Raw genomic sequence first — 15,250 nt, forward strand, 5'->3', positions numbered from 1 at the left:
CGCGTTCATGTGTATATGAACACACACATGAGTGTGTGTGGTAGGCAGGTTATAATCTGGGGTCTTTCTCTGTTGCTCCCTATCTTTGTTTGTTTGTGGTGCTGTTGTTCTTGTTGTTTTGAGACTATGTGGTCCTGGCTGTCCTGGAACTCACTTTGTAGACCATGCTGACTGCAAACTCACAGAGATCCTCTTGCCTCTGCCTCCAAAGTGCTGATATTAAAGGCTTATACCTCCATTCCTAGCCCTTCACTTTATTTTTTTTTTTTTGAGACAGGGTCTCTTACCGAACCTAAAGGTTATCAAGCCCCAAGGGTGTTCCTTTCTCTGCCTTCTCTGGCTCCATTACAGGTGCACACTGTGCTGTTTGATTCATGCATTTGCTAGGGGTCCTTTTCCCATGATTCCTTCTGTTTCCATTGAGACGAGACATCCCTATATGGCCCACACTGGCTTGAAACTCACTATGTAGCCCAGGCTGGCCTTAAATACACAATCTTTCTGTCTCCATTCCCAAGTGCTACCAGTAAGCCACCAAAGGTAAAGATACTAAATTTAATCATTTATGTTTTCTAGATATTTTTAAATTTAATGGAAGCAGGATCCCTATATGTGTGTCTGCATGTGTGTGTGTATGTGTATAATCACATATATAAACATATATGTGATTTATATAGAGCCTATTGCCTAGGATTTCTAATTAAAAGCCTGCAAGAAAATAAAAACAATTTAGAGATAGTAAGTATTCCCCAATGAGGGAATGGTAAAGTCAAGTTAATTTTTGTTAGTTTTTCCCCCCATTTTTTTTCAAATACTTGGGAGACAAATTAGCAGATTTATAAAACATAAAACTGGTTGGAGTGACAAATACTTGTTTTCTCTCTCTTTTTAAGTTAGATATGATAGAAGTGGCCAGAAAACAAGACTAAATGCTTGTAATTTAACAAGCTGAATGGTCAAAAACCAAAATGCTTTCAGGTTTCTGAGGGCAAATAAAACACACAAACCAAACAAAACAAAATGAAGCCATGAATTGCTGGAAACCAAAATACTTTCAAACCAAACAAACAAGTCAAATGTTCCAATAGGAAATCTTCACCCCAAAGGGGACAAGAAAAAGTATCTCATAATTAGTATCTTAAACAATCAGCTCAAAATAAATCAAGGAACTGTCAATCAAAGGGGGTCCCAGACCAACTCTAGGAGTCATGGGTTGGCACAAGGGGCCCACACTGTTACTTGGCTCCAATCCTACTCACTCCTCCGGTAAAAAGTGGATCATCTCCAGGGTACCACATTAAAAGTGCCATACCTGACAGTGTGAGAAAGACAGCTCGCACCCCAAAGAGGACAAGAGATAGTTTATTTGGGAACCAACTCTAAGTGACTATGGTCTGGGAACAAATCCCATGCTATCTGATGACAGTTGTTAAGTTTTGGGTTGATAGTGATCTGTTTTGAAGCTAGTGAATTGTTAATACATTTCAAAGGGTTTCTCATGATAGTCATGAAGATGTTAGGTCCAACACAGAAGTGAGTAATGAATGACCATTAATGACCTAAGTAGATCAGCATCTTTCCAACGTCTTTATAATCACTGAAGTTCTAATCAGTCAATGAATGTTCAATGGAGGGGCAGTTTTAGTTCCCAGTATGAAAATGAAAACATCACAAACAAAGAAATTTCTTAAAACCAACACTCAAGTGTAGTCATAATAATTAAAATTTAATGTATAACCATTTATATTGCCCTATCTACATGCGTGTACATATTCTCTCTCTCTCTCTCTCTCTCTCTCTCTCTCCCCTCATACACTAAAACAGAATCTTAAATAATAACCCATCAAAGACAAAGATTCTAGCTGAGCTCACTACAAGTAAGTTAAAAGGAAATGTTAAAAGTAAAGAAGAAAATAAAAGTTTAGGGGTTACGTAAGATCTAAAGAAAAATTCTGCGAATCTAACAGTTCTTACTCCCCCATTCTCATCTGTCCTTCTATGACCTTAGCCCTCCCTTCTCAATCACCCAGCAGAGAGAATTCTTTATTAAAGGGAAGACAGTGATGGCACTTGGATTGCCTTGGCCCCCTGTCATCTAGACTCAAGGGACTGAAGAATGAGGACATTGTAGAGACCACAGCCAAGAGGGAAAACAGATCATTTGGAGTCAGAGAAACACTCAACCCAAAACTTCAGCTCAATTGGGCTACCCTCACTGGAGCTGAGGACAAATATGTTTGTGATGCAGTGGACAGTGGTAAAAAGTCACAACTGTTCAAAGTGCAAAGAGGAGAGGTAAACACATCTGGAAAGTATGTATTATAAAACCACCCCTCCCCCAAGGCTCATCATGGAAGAGCGGCAGGGAAACTGAGAGTCAGAGGTCACGGAGAAGAGAGAAACAGTCTGGACCTGTCAGGACCACTGCACTCCCAGAGTCATGGCAGGGTGGTCACCTGAACAAAATCAAGAGTCACCATTCTATTGAGGAGGTGGGGGAGCAGCTCATAAGGCCCCACCCCTAACTGAAGTGTTCTGGGCAAGTGAAGGTTTCTGGGGGTAGGAAAAGTCAATTTTCATTAATGGTGTGGCCTCTGGTAGGCTGACCATGCTCCAGTGATGATTCCTATATTCAACAACACAAACAAGACTTAATAGATTATTTAAACAGAGAGAGAGAGAGAGAGAGAGAGAGAGAGAGAGAGAGAGAGAGAGAGAAGAGAGAACCAAAGAACGCAAAGTTGTGGGCATGGAAGAGTGAGTGTATCCAGGAGGGATTAAAGGAGGAATGGACAGTGAATAGAATCAGACTACCCTGTGTGAAATGCCCAGAGAATTTTCAAATGATGTATCGATTTTTTTTTTTTTTTGGTTCTTTTTTTCGGAGCTGGGGACCGAACCCAGGGCCTTGCGCTTCCTAGGTAAGCGCTCTACCCCTGAGCTAAATCCCCAGCCCCTGTATCGATTTTAAGGAGAGAGAGAGAGAGAGAGAGAGAGAGAGAGAGAGAGAGAGAGAGAGAGAGGTAAATGGAGCACTTAGAATTGAGGGGGTGCAGAAAAGCTAATTTAGGGTTGAGGAGCTGAGGTATGTCCGAGCATATCCAAGTGGTTACTGTTGGAGCTCCTGGGCCTGTAGGGTTCTGCCCCTGGTGGAGATGCTGTGGTGGCTTGAGTGAAAATGAGCCCTATAGGCCCACAGAAAGTGGCACTGTTAGGAAATACAGCCTTCCTTTTAGAAGAGATGTGACCTTGGAGGAAGTGTGTCCCTTCAAGGTTTCAAATCCTCAAGCCAGGCCCAGTGTCACTCTCTTTGCTGCCTGTCCATTCAGATAGAGAACTCTGGGCTCCTTCTGCAGCACCATGTCTGCCTGCGTAACAACATGTTTCCTACCACGATGATAACGGACTAAACCTCTGAAACTGTAAACCAGCCCCAATTAAATGTTCTCCTTATTAAGAGTTACTGTGGTCATAGTGTCTCCTCACAGCGATAGAAACCCTAAGACAGATGCCTGACACAATCTCAGTTTATCACTTTCTGAAAATCTTTTAGACTAAAACCGCCTGAGGCTCTGCCTTGCCTGGTGTGGTTCCTCTGCACTGAGTAAAACCTGGGAATCCTGGGGGATTTATCGCTCTTGGAAGGGAAACTGTTTAAACAGCCGGGAAAGCACCTGCTGCAGATAACATGAGCATTTGGCAAGGTGGGTGGTGAAAATGAGACAGAGCAGAGGGGAGGGGGCTGAAAATTATCCCACATTCTCACTCCTTGTAGCTGGTGCCCCAGAAGCTGCTCTTGAGCGATGCTTCTCCAATGAGTTGGCGGGACCTTGTACTTTTTCCTCCTTCAGGGAACGAGGGAAGACAGTCTTAAATCTGCTAAAAATACTTGGAGAACATCCAAAGAGAAGTTTGACAAGTGCATCGTTTTAATGGGGCGGAGGGTAGGGGTAGGGGTGAGGATGAGCGTGGCAAAATGGCGACTGTTCTGATAAAACAATAATGCAACTGACCGGAAGAATCCACGGGCCCCTCGTACATAAGCACAAAGCTTTATTTCACTGCGGTTTCCTCCGATTCGGCTGCTATCTATTTATTCCCAAGACTGCAGAGAACAACCGCTTCCAGGGATCCCTTGAGGGAACAAGCACATTCTTCAGTGTGTGCCACCTCCAGGAACAAATGTTCTATGCTGTTTTTCCCTTCGAATTACTTTGTTTTCTAAAGGAAGCTTCCCCCAAATCATCAAAATTGTCTGGGATGCTTCTTTAAATGTACATCTATAGTTGAATAAATGTCTGTGTGGGATGGTGGAACATCTTTTGGGTATATGCCCAGGAGTGGTATATCTGGGTCTTGAGGTAGAACTATTCCCAGTATTCTGAGAAACTGCCAAATTGATTTCCACAGTGGTTGTACAAGTTTACACTCTCACCGGCGATGGAGGAGTGTTCCCTTCTCCACATCCTAACTAGCATGTGCTATCTCTTGAGTTTTTTATCTTAGCCATTCTGATGGAACCTCAGAGTTGTTTTGATTTGCATTTCCCTGATGACTAAGGACTTTGAACATTTCTTTAAGTGCTTCTTGGCTATTCAATATTCCTCCTCTGTTGAGAACTCTCTCTTTAGCTCTGTGCCCCATTTTTTAGTTGGGTTATGTGGTTTGTTGGTGTCTAACTTCTTGAGTTCTTTATAAGTTTTGGATATCAGCCCTCTATCAGATGTAGGGTTGGTGAAGATCCTTTCCCAATCTGTTGGTTGCCATTTTGTCCTATTGACAGTGTCCTTTGCCTTCCAGAAGCTTTGTAGTTTCATGAGGTCCGGTTTATTAACTGTTGATCTTAGAGCCTGAATCATTGGGGTTCTTGTGGGAAATTGTCTCCTGTACCAATTTGTTTAAGGTTATTTTCCACTTTTTTCTTCTATGAGATTTAGAGGATGTGATTTTATGTTGAGGTCCTTGATCCACTTGAAATTGAGTTTTGTGCAGGGTGACAAATACGGATCTATTTGCACTCTTGTACAGTAGACATGCCGTTAGACCAGCGCCATTTGTTGAAGATGCTTTCTTTTTTTTTTCATTGTACACTTTTGGCTTCTTTATCAAAAATCAAGAAGCACCCACCAATCCCTGACGCTACTAATGGTACTCTGTTATGCTTGCAGACAAAAGTGTAGCATGGCTGTCCTCTGAGAGGCTCCACTCAGCAGCTGACTCAGACAGATGCAGACACCCACAGCCAAACAGCTGATGGAGCTTGGAGACTCCTATGAAAGAAGAGGAGGAAAGAGCCCCTGAAGAGCCCCTGTAGAGGCCCTGAGTGGGATATGACTCCAACAGAGTCAACTAACCTGAATGCTTGGGTCTTTCCGACAATGAATCATCAACTGAAGAATATACACAGGCTGGGCCTAGGCCTCCCCACACATATGTAGCAAATGTAAAACTTGATCTTCAAGTGGGTCCCAAACAAGTAGAGCGGAGGCTATCCCAAAAGCTGTTTCCTGTCTTTGGGATGTGTTCTTCTAGCTGGACTGGCTTGTCTGGCCTCAGTAGGGAAGAATATGCCTAACCTCACAGATATTTGATGTATCAGTGGTAGAGGGATACCCAGGGGGCCCCACCTCCTCAGAGGAGGAGAGGGGAGTGGGGGGGGGAAGAACTGGGGAAGGAGTGACCTAGGGGAGGGGTCAGTGAATAAGTAAAATAAATAAACATTTTTTTATTTATCCATGAGCTTCTCTTTGTTGACTTGTTTAATGTGGACTCTCAGAGAATACATTCAAAGCATTTGCATTTTTAATAAGCACATTTGGTGATTCTTACCACATTGTAGCTTAGAAAGCATTACCTAGAATTTATTCACTACAGTCCTTTTATATGCATTTTTTAAGGTTTAAATAGACTTTATTGTTACAAAGAGGGACCCCACTGAGCATAACCAATATATGTGATCCCAGTTGTCACCATGGAGACATCGAGAGGTCATGATTGCTGAAGAGGTGACTGGAATTGAATAACATGATCCCAGGGAAGGCCAGCCAGGAATGCAGGAAACATGATCAAGGTGGGATGGCAAGAGCGGTCTAGTCAAAGGATGAGGGGAAGACGCTCCCTTCGCTCCCGCTTCTTGTAGCTCTCCAGGTGTGACAGGACCCAACCCGCAGGCAGAAGACAGCACATGAAGCAGGAAGTGAGCCCAATGGTGATAGCCAGTACCCGGAGCTGCTCCTGTGGCGGCTTCGAGTTGACCTGAGCCCGGGCACCATGAGCCGCCAGGCGGAGCCGGTCAGGCTCCTCAGCAACATCGCGTCAGGGCAAACATGACGGCGCAGAGTGAACAAAGACAAGGACCAGCCGAAGCCCAAGGTCAGGAAGTCAAGATCTTATATGCACTTTTATATTCATTCAAGCAGCACTGGTGTATCTAGTATTCTAGGGTAAAATGTGATCATTGAAATGTAATGATAGGTAACCAGATTGCTCATAAAAATAATAGTGGTAAAATGTACTTAAAGTGTTTACAAGTTGAAAATTCCCAGAGAGGAGACATACCTGTCTAACAACAGGCTAATTAAAAAGTCCAGTAACTGAGGAGAGGCTTGAGTGTTATGGGTTAGGGGCCTAAATACAAATTCCCTTGGATCATATTAGTCCCTTGAATATTCATTGTTCTCTGTGTGTCACTTCTTGATGCCCGCGTGAAACCATGAAACCATTTGGGATACATTAATGAATGACTGTCTTCCACCGACACAAAGGAGAGAGAGTAATGTGGACAACAGGGGTTTCCCTGACTTTCTATGATGTATTGATCTAGTGTTTCCACCAATGTATCTGAAATGCCATGACTTATTGTTTACTTTCAGTTACTATAAAACATCATGACACTGTTAACGTGTTACAACATGAAATTGGGGGTAACCTGAAGTTGTATTCCTGGGCCATGGTCCCTCACTTTTGGCTCTAGCCTAAACTATCTCTTGTCCCATCGGACTTAAGAGATGTTTTTTGTTTTGTTTTGTTTTGCATCATCAGCGATGACACCCAGAACCGGAACCTCAAAGGCGATCCGCTTATCACTGAAGAAGTCACCTAGGTTGGTACTAGCATGGGCCCATTGTGCCCAAACCAGTTGTCTTCTAGGTAGCTTTTTTTGTGAGTTCCTCCTTGACACTAGCCCTCCCTTGGTTTGATCAAGGATCCATTCATTTAGTCTCAGCTGTTTGTTTAAGCTGTTATTTGCTGTGGGTCTGGAGGGATTGTTCAGTGCTTAGGAGTACTTGCTGCTCTTCCAGAGGACCCAGTAAGCACATGGCAGCTCACAATCACCCCTAAATTCAGCTTCAGATAATCAAACTACTTCTGACTTCTCTGAGTACCGCATGCATGTGGTGTACGGACATAGCCATTCGAGGTGCCACAGAACACGCATTATATGCATTTTAAAAATCTTTTTAGGGGTTGGGGATTTATCTCAGTGGTAGAGCGCTTGCCCAGGAAGCGCAAGGCCCTGGGTTTGGTCCCCAGCTCCGAGAAAAAAAAAAAAAGAACCAAAAAAAAATCTTTTTAAAGATTCTATTTGTTGAATGCCTCTATTTGGTTCACTTCCAAGTGCTTAGTTTAAGGTATACTTTGATGTGTTTGCTTGTTCGCTTCAAGGGTATTTGTTTCCTGGCCATTTGGCTTGCTAATGTACTCTTGTTATCCTCTGGTAACTCCTCCTGTGCTTGACTCAAGGAAAGTGTTTCTCTTTTCAGAGAGAAACAAATTATGTGGTGCTTTAGTTGGCTTTGTGCTTGACGAGCTTGTAATTCTACTTGTGTGTGTTTTTAAAGCGAGAAAGATCTAGATACAAACGAGGTAGCTTTCCATTTCTTTGAATGTGGAACGTTTACTATGAATCAGTTAGTAACAAGTTAGTAATACTTTAGTTCTAAGCAACAGAAAAAAAAAAAAAAAGAGAGTCAGAAGTGACCAATCTCTTTCACTGGAATTCTAAAACATCTAAACGTTATACAAGCTACAATTTGCAAATTAATAGAGTCCTAGAAAGTATACCTCTGATTAAAAGAATATGTTGAAACAAATTAGGATATTAATAACTCTTGGGGAAGTTTCATACCTTACAGTGGTGTCATTGGAAGCTGTAGGCCCAGGATATAAATTTGATTTGACTTTGGATGAGATCCACTGGCACTGAAGCAGTTCTGTCTATCCCAGTGGCTTCAGAGGACACTGTGGACCCTGAGTATGCTCCAGCCCTGAGCTATGATAAAGCCTATTGGGACTTGGAGAGTTCCACATCTTACAGAAGTTTCATCAGAATAAATAATATTATAACTCCTGAGGAAACACAGATGACCCAGAACAGTAAAAATGCTGGGGAAAGCCACACCAGACCTTATTTCCAAGTTATACTACAGAGCTGTAGTGATAAAAACAGACACACAGATCAATAAAGTTGATTTGAGGACCCATATGTAAGCCCATACATACTCTTACAGCCACCTGCTTTTTAATAAAGACTCACAAAATACATGATGGAGAAAAGACTGCATCATCAACAAATGGTGTTGGTCTCACTGTATAGAAGTTCATCAAGTTATATGGACGTTGGGTTCACTTCTGGTGTGAGTGATGGTTTTAGTTGCAAGGGGTTTTAAAGAATAAGTTTGTTGTAAAAATCTTAAAAGACATAGTTGGATGGGTGTGATAGTTGGTACCAGGGACTGGGGTATTACTAAGATAGCCATGACCATACTTTTGTTTGGAAGAATGTGGATTTGAGTACTTTAGATTTGGAAAGCAGTGGGATGCTTTAATGGCGTTTAATGAACTATCCTAGTAGGAATATGGAAGAGTTTGCTACTGAGAGTGATTTGAATTGTTCAGACCTGGCCTAAAAGGTTTCAGTGGAGAATTTCCATATCTGGCCTAGAGACTGTTTTTGTAGTGTTTTGGTTAAGAATATGGCAGCTTTTTTCTCTTGTCTGAAGAGTCTACCTGAGTCTAAGGTAAAGAGATTTATATTAATTGCATTGACAAAGGAAGTCTCAAAAAAGCCCAGCAGAGACTTTGTTCTCTGGTTAAGTTTCATGAAGAGCATTTTGAACAAGTGTAGCAAGCTTAGAAAGGAAAAATATAAAATATAGGTTTGAGTATTAAAGGAGTTATGCAAAGGATTTGGCTCGGCACCATGAAGTGAGCCTATGAGAGGCTGGGTGACGCCTCGTTGCAGCAGAAGACCCCATCGTATTGGAGATGCCAGTACCATGTGGCTATCACCAAAAACAGCAGTGGCAGTGGAGTGTATCAAGCTGAGCTTGGGGCAGACCTGGAGATGTGATGCCCGCCCTTTGAAAGAGACCAGAAAATCATCTGCAGTTCCTAGACATTGAAAGAGAAGTTGTAACATTGAAACGAGAAGTTGTAACATTGAAACTGCCTTGGAAACCCCAAGATTTTAGAGATGCCAGAGCCATAGGAATGCTAAGGAATGCTACTAACAGGGAATAGAACCAGGCCAGGAAAAGAAGTTTGCTTCTGTCAGCAAAGATGAAAAAGGGAGTTGGAGATCTAAAAACTGCTTTGACATCAGCTAGGGAGATGCAGAATTTGGAGTTTGCCCCGCTGGTTTCTGTCTTGGGTATTACAGTTTGGGGATTACAGTTAAGTGATTGGATGGACCTCAGAAGAGACTTTGAACTTTGAACATGGTTGAGACAGCTGTAGACTCTGGGGATTTGGGAAGTTGGGATAAGTATACTTTTTAATTATGCTATGGCTAGATATGGCCTCCATAGATTCAAGTGCTTGAACAAGCCTATGGGGGCCAGAAAGTGGAGTGTGATGGTTTGTATATGCTTGGTCCAGGGAGTGGCACTATTAGGAGGTATAGCCTTGTTGGAGTAGGTGTGTCACTGTGGGTGTGGGCCTAAGCCCCTAACCCTAGCTGCCTGGAAGTCAGTATTCTGCTAGCAGCCTTCAGATAAATATGTAGAACTCTTAGCTCCTCCTGTGCCATGCCTGCCTGGATGCTGCCATGTTCCTGCCTTGATGATAATGGACTTTACTTCTGTAAGCCATTCCCAATTAAGTGTTCTTCTTTATAAGAGTTGCCTTGGTCATGGTGCCTGTTCACAGCAGTAAAAGCCTAACTAAGACAGTGGGAAAGGAAATAGGGGTGAACGTGGGAGGGGTTGGGGGGAGAAGGGCTCAAAGAATTAATAAAAATATTAATTTAAAACCTACTTATTGAAAGCAGCTAAGGGTGGAGTCAGGCCCTGCACAGTCCCTCTTCAACCTGCACTCGTGCTCGTCTTTCAAACTGTTTCAGCCATTGCCGTACTCAGCCGCTGCTGCAGCTGCCTACCAGACTGTTTCAGCACACCGGAAACCACGGCCATTGTTCCCAGGACGGTGCTCTTCTTCCGGCTCTAGGGCAATTAAGAAGAAACGGAGAGATAATGGATTTGAAGAAAATTAAACTGCAGGTAACAAAGAGGAAAACAGAAATGAATGAGGGGGGGAAATGTATCTGAAAACAGCAAGCAGCTACGGAGTGCCCCGGTCACATTAGATTTTCAGAGAAAGTCGGTATCTGATGCTTTCTTTGGAGCCAGATAAAATAATGCAGTTTGCCTTTTCCGACTTGAGGTACCACCTGACTCAAAAGAAGCTTAAGCCCAGGCAAAGGGGCAAGCATGGAGGTTGGGAAGCTCTCCTTCAACGTCCTAAAAAAGCGAGTTCCTGTTGCTTTTATAAACTCAAAAAATTGCCTTGACTTCAAAAGAAACAGGCTTCACGTGGAAATCATAAATTAGTCGGTGTTCCCATGTGCAAGCAATCCAACTGAATACGTAGTAGAAATTTGAACATGGAAGGAAGATGAGGAATGAAGTTCAAACTTTAGGTAGACATCATAGGATAGCATTGTTATCTGACATGACATGACATTTTATGTGCTTTAAGGATCTTACCAAAAACATACTCTCAAGTTCTTGATATTACCGTGTAGCTTAATGATATGTGAAATTCAGAACTGAGGGATTGAAAGAGGAGAAAAACAGAGTCTTACTCCAAAATTTCCTCATTAACTTTAGTAACTTTGAATTTGAACCTTGCTGATATGATGCCATTGTTATTGAAATATTTTTGCAGATTATGTTTACGATGCGTTAGACATTATCACTTCCTATGGTGATTTTGACAGTGCCATTCTTTTGTAGAAGGATCCTGTAGGTCTTGTTCCACAAGTTCTCTGGGCTTCTAAATATAATCTCTCATTGCACATTCAGTGATCAAAATAGTTGACTTCCCACAAGGAAAGCATTTAATGCATTCCGCTGACAGATTCCTCATCTAACTATGCAATTATGACATAGTTATGTTTGCAAGGCGCTTGCCACAGTGGAATATGGATATATAAGTCATGGAAATAAGATGGCAACTGGGTTTAAAGCGGTCCTTCCTTGCAAAGAATACAGACTTTTAATTCACCGTCTCCAGGGTCCCACAGAGCTCAAGATGTGTTTTTCTCGGTACTTGCTAAAGAAATCTTAGGGGGTACTCCCACACCCCTTTAACATTGCCAGTGATCATTGTTAATTCCAAATCATGTCACCAAACAGCAGTGCTGGCAACAATTTCCTACACGGAAGGACCCCAAGTAAGCAGAGGGTTGATATTGGGAAAATGGAAGCCTGAACTCAGCATTCATCAGGTGGGTTTCTGCTTACCAGGATAACCACCACCTCACTTATCCACCCCAATGGTCAATTACCTCAGGCAAGGGGATCTAGTTCCTGATTCGTCCAAACAGCCTGCATCAGCCCAAGGACTCCCATCCTGCTGAGTGCCATATAAAACCCAGCTTGCTTTACCACCAAATTGCTATCCCTCTTTCTTGTCCCTCTGCAATTTGCTCCTCCAGTAAATTTTTCTTTTTAACACATGGCTTTTAACTCAGTCATTTCGATATGCCCTCACATACAATCATTCAGGCTACCTTCTCTTGATAATCTGACCTTGGTCAGGCAGAATGTGTGAACACACTATGAGATGAATCACCACTGTGCCTTGACTTCATCAGAAATAACAGGTATCAACCCAAACTGATAACTTTTGAAATGAAATACTTTGAAGACAAAAACATGACCCACGACACTCAATTGGAAGGAATTCGTATTGTGTTCTTGTCCCATATTACTTTATTCCTTAAAGCAAACACATTTTACTCTAAACAACTCCATCGTATCTGCTGTTCTCAAGACTGTACTCTGAAAATACAACACACGATGAAGTCGTGGCTTGTTAGTTGACATTCAACTTGATATGCTTTTAGAACATTTAAAAAGAATCTCCTTCCAAAGTCACTATTGTTTTGAAAGATCATATTATACCAGTGAGTCCTAAAGTTATTTTCAACACCAAAGCCACAAATCCAGGTTAGCCTGAGTTGAGATCCCCAGACAACTAAGGGAATTCTTCAAGTGACTAAAGATTAAAGCATAGAACTATAGAGGTTCACCCCACCCCCCTACCCCTGACAGCTGCAGACTTCCATTTACTCCCCTGGCCCTTTGGCTCTCTCTCTTGTCTCTCCTCACACCTGATCCCGACTCCCCCATTCTCCTCCCCCCTCCCACCCAGTTCCCTCTCTCCCTCTGACTATTTTATTCCCCCTTCTAAGTGAGATTCAAGAATCTTTGCTTGGACCTTCCTTCTTGTTTAGCTTCTTTGAGTTTGTGGGATGTATCATGAGAATCCTGTACTTTAACCCTTATAAGTGAGTATATGCCATGTATATCCTTTCATGTCTGGGTTACCTCACACCGGATGATATTTTCTAGTTACATCCATTTGCCTGAAGAGATCTGGGATGGTAGAGGCTCCCAGGAGTTGATGCAGGTGACCTTAGGTGAGACATCTAACTGTGGGAATATGAAACCTAAAGAGACCACCTCCTGTAGCCAGGTAAGACCCCCCCAGTGGAGGGATAAGGACACCTACCCACCCACAAAACTTTTGACCCAAAATTTATCGTCTAAAAGAAATGCAGGGACAAAGATGGACCAGAAACTGAAGGAATGGCCAACCAATCACTGGCCCAGCTTGAGACCCATCCCAGGGGGGAGAGCCAATCCCTGACATTATTAATGATTCTTCGTTGTGCACACAGATAGGAGCCTAGAATAACTGTCCTCTGAGAGTCTCTGCATAGCATCTGACTAAAACTCCACAAGAAGATCAACAGAATCAACTCTCCTGGACCCTGGGTGTTCTCAGAGACTGAGCCACCAACCAAAGAGCATGCACAGGCTGGACCAAGGCCCCTGCACATATGTAGCAGACTTGCAGCTCAACGTGAGTCGCCCAACAACTGGAGCAGGGACTGTCCCTAAAGCTGCTGCCTGTCTGTGGAATCCATTCCCCCACAGGGCTGCCCTGTCTGGCTTCAGTGGAAGAGAATGCACCTTACCCTGAGGAGACTTGATGTGTCAGCAAGGGAAAATACCTAGGGGGGCCCCACCACCCCAGAGGAAAAGGGTATGGGGGAGGGAAGGGATTGTGTTAGGTGGGGATTTGGGGCAGGATTTGGGATATAAATAAATAAATTGATTAAAACAAAACAAAACAAAAAGGCGTGGAGCTATGTTTCCAGTCCCTCACTATCAACATTGGGAGGCAGGGGTGTGTTGAAATCCACCTTAAAGCATTCATTTTGTCTTTCGTTTGCCTGGTCTGTCTTGCTAAGCATATTTTGCCTGTACCTTAAATTCCTTTGCTTCTGCTTTTCTCTCCAGACATCCACTTAGTGTTTAGCATGCACCACTGACACTGAAGATTTAAATAAAAGACAAAAACAAAAACTTTTTAGACCCTTCAATAAAGGTTTCCTAGATTGGATGAAACTTTATTGGCTACACTAGGAAGACATTACTGAAGATTTGTCATCCAGTATTTTTTTTTTCGTATTTACTCGTATTTTATTATTTTTTTGTTTTTTTTTTAATTTATTTAATACTTAATAATAATTCTTTGGTTTCCGGGCAAACATCCCCCTCCCCCCTCCCCTTCCTTATGGGTGTTCTCCTCCCAACCCTCCCCCCATTGCCGCCCTCCCCCCAACAGTCTAGTTCACTGGGGGTTCAGTCTTAACAGGACCCAGGGCTTCCCCTTCCACTGGTGCTCTTACTAGGATATTCATTGCTACCTATGAGGTCAGAGTCCAGGGTCAGTCCATGCATAGTCTTTAGGTAGTGGCTTAGTCCCTGGAAGCTCTGGTTGCTTGGCATTGTTGTTCATATGGGGTCTCGAGCCCCTTCAAGCTCTTCCAGTTCTTTCTCTGATTCCTTCAACGGGGGTCCTATTCTCAGTTCAGTGGTTTGCTGCTGGCATTCGCCTCTGTATTTGCTGTATTCTGGCTGTGTCTCTCAGGAGAGATCTACATCCGGCTCCTGTCGGTCTGCACTTCTTTGCTTCATCCATCTTGTCTAATTGTGTGGCTGTATATGTATGGGCCACATGTGGGGCAGGCTCTGAATGGGAGTTCCTTCAGTCTCTGTTTTAATCTTTGCCTCTCCCTTCCCTGCCAAGGATATTCTTGTTCCCCTTTTAGAGAAGGAGTGAAGCATTCACATTTTGATCATCCGTCTTGAGTTTCATTTGTTCTAGGCATCTAGGGTAATTCAAGCATTTGGGCTAATAGCCACTTATCAGTGAGTGCATACCATGTATGTCTTTCTGTGTTTGGGTTAGCTCACTCAGGATGATATTTTCCAGTTCCAACCATTTGCCTACGAATTTCATAAAGCCGTTGTTTTTGATAGCTGAGTAATATTCCATTGTGTAGATGTACCACATTTTCTGTATCCATTCCTCTGTTGAAGGGCATCTGGGTTCTTTCCAGCTTCTGGCTATTATAAATAAGGCTGCAATGAACATAGTGGAGCATGTGTCTTTTTTATATGTTGGGGCATCTTTTGGGTATATGCCCAAGAGAGGTATAGCTGGATCCTCAGGCAGTTCAATGTCCAATTTTCTGAGGAACCTCCAGACTGATTTCCAGAATGGTTGTACCAGTCTGCAATCCCACCAACAATGGAGGAGTGTTCCTCTTTCTCCACATCCTCGCCAGCATCTGCTGTCCCCTGAGTTTTTGATCTTAGCCATTCTCACTGGTGTGAGGTGAAATCTCAGGGTTGTTTTGATTTGCATTTCCCTTATGACTAAAGATGTTGAA

Source organism: Rattus norvegicus, chromosome 14 (assembly GCF_021556685.1).
Source record: "Rattus norvegicus strain SHRSP/BbbUtx chromosome 14, alternate assembly SHRSP_T2T, whole genome shotgun sequence".
NCBI lineage: Eukaryota > Metazoa > Chordata > Mammalia > Rodentia > Muridae > Rattus > Rattus norvegicus.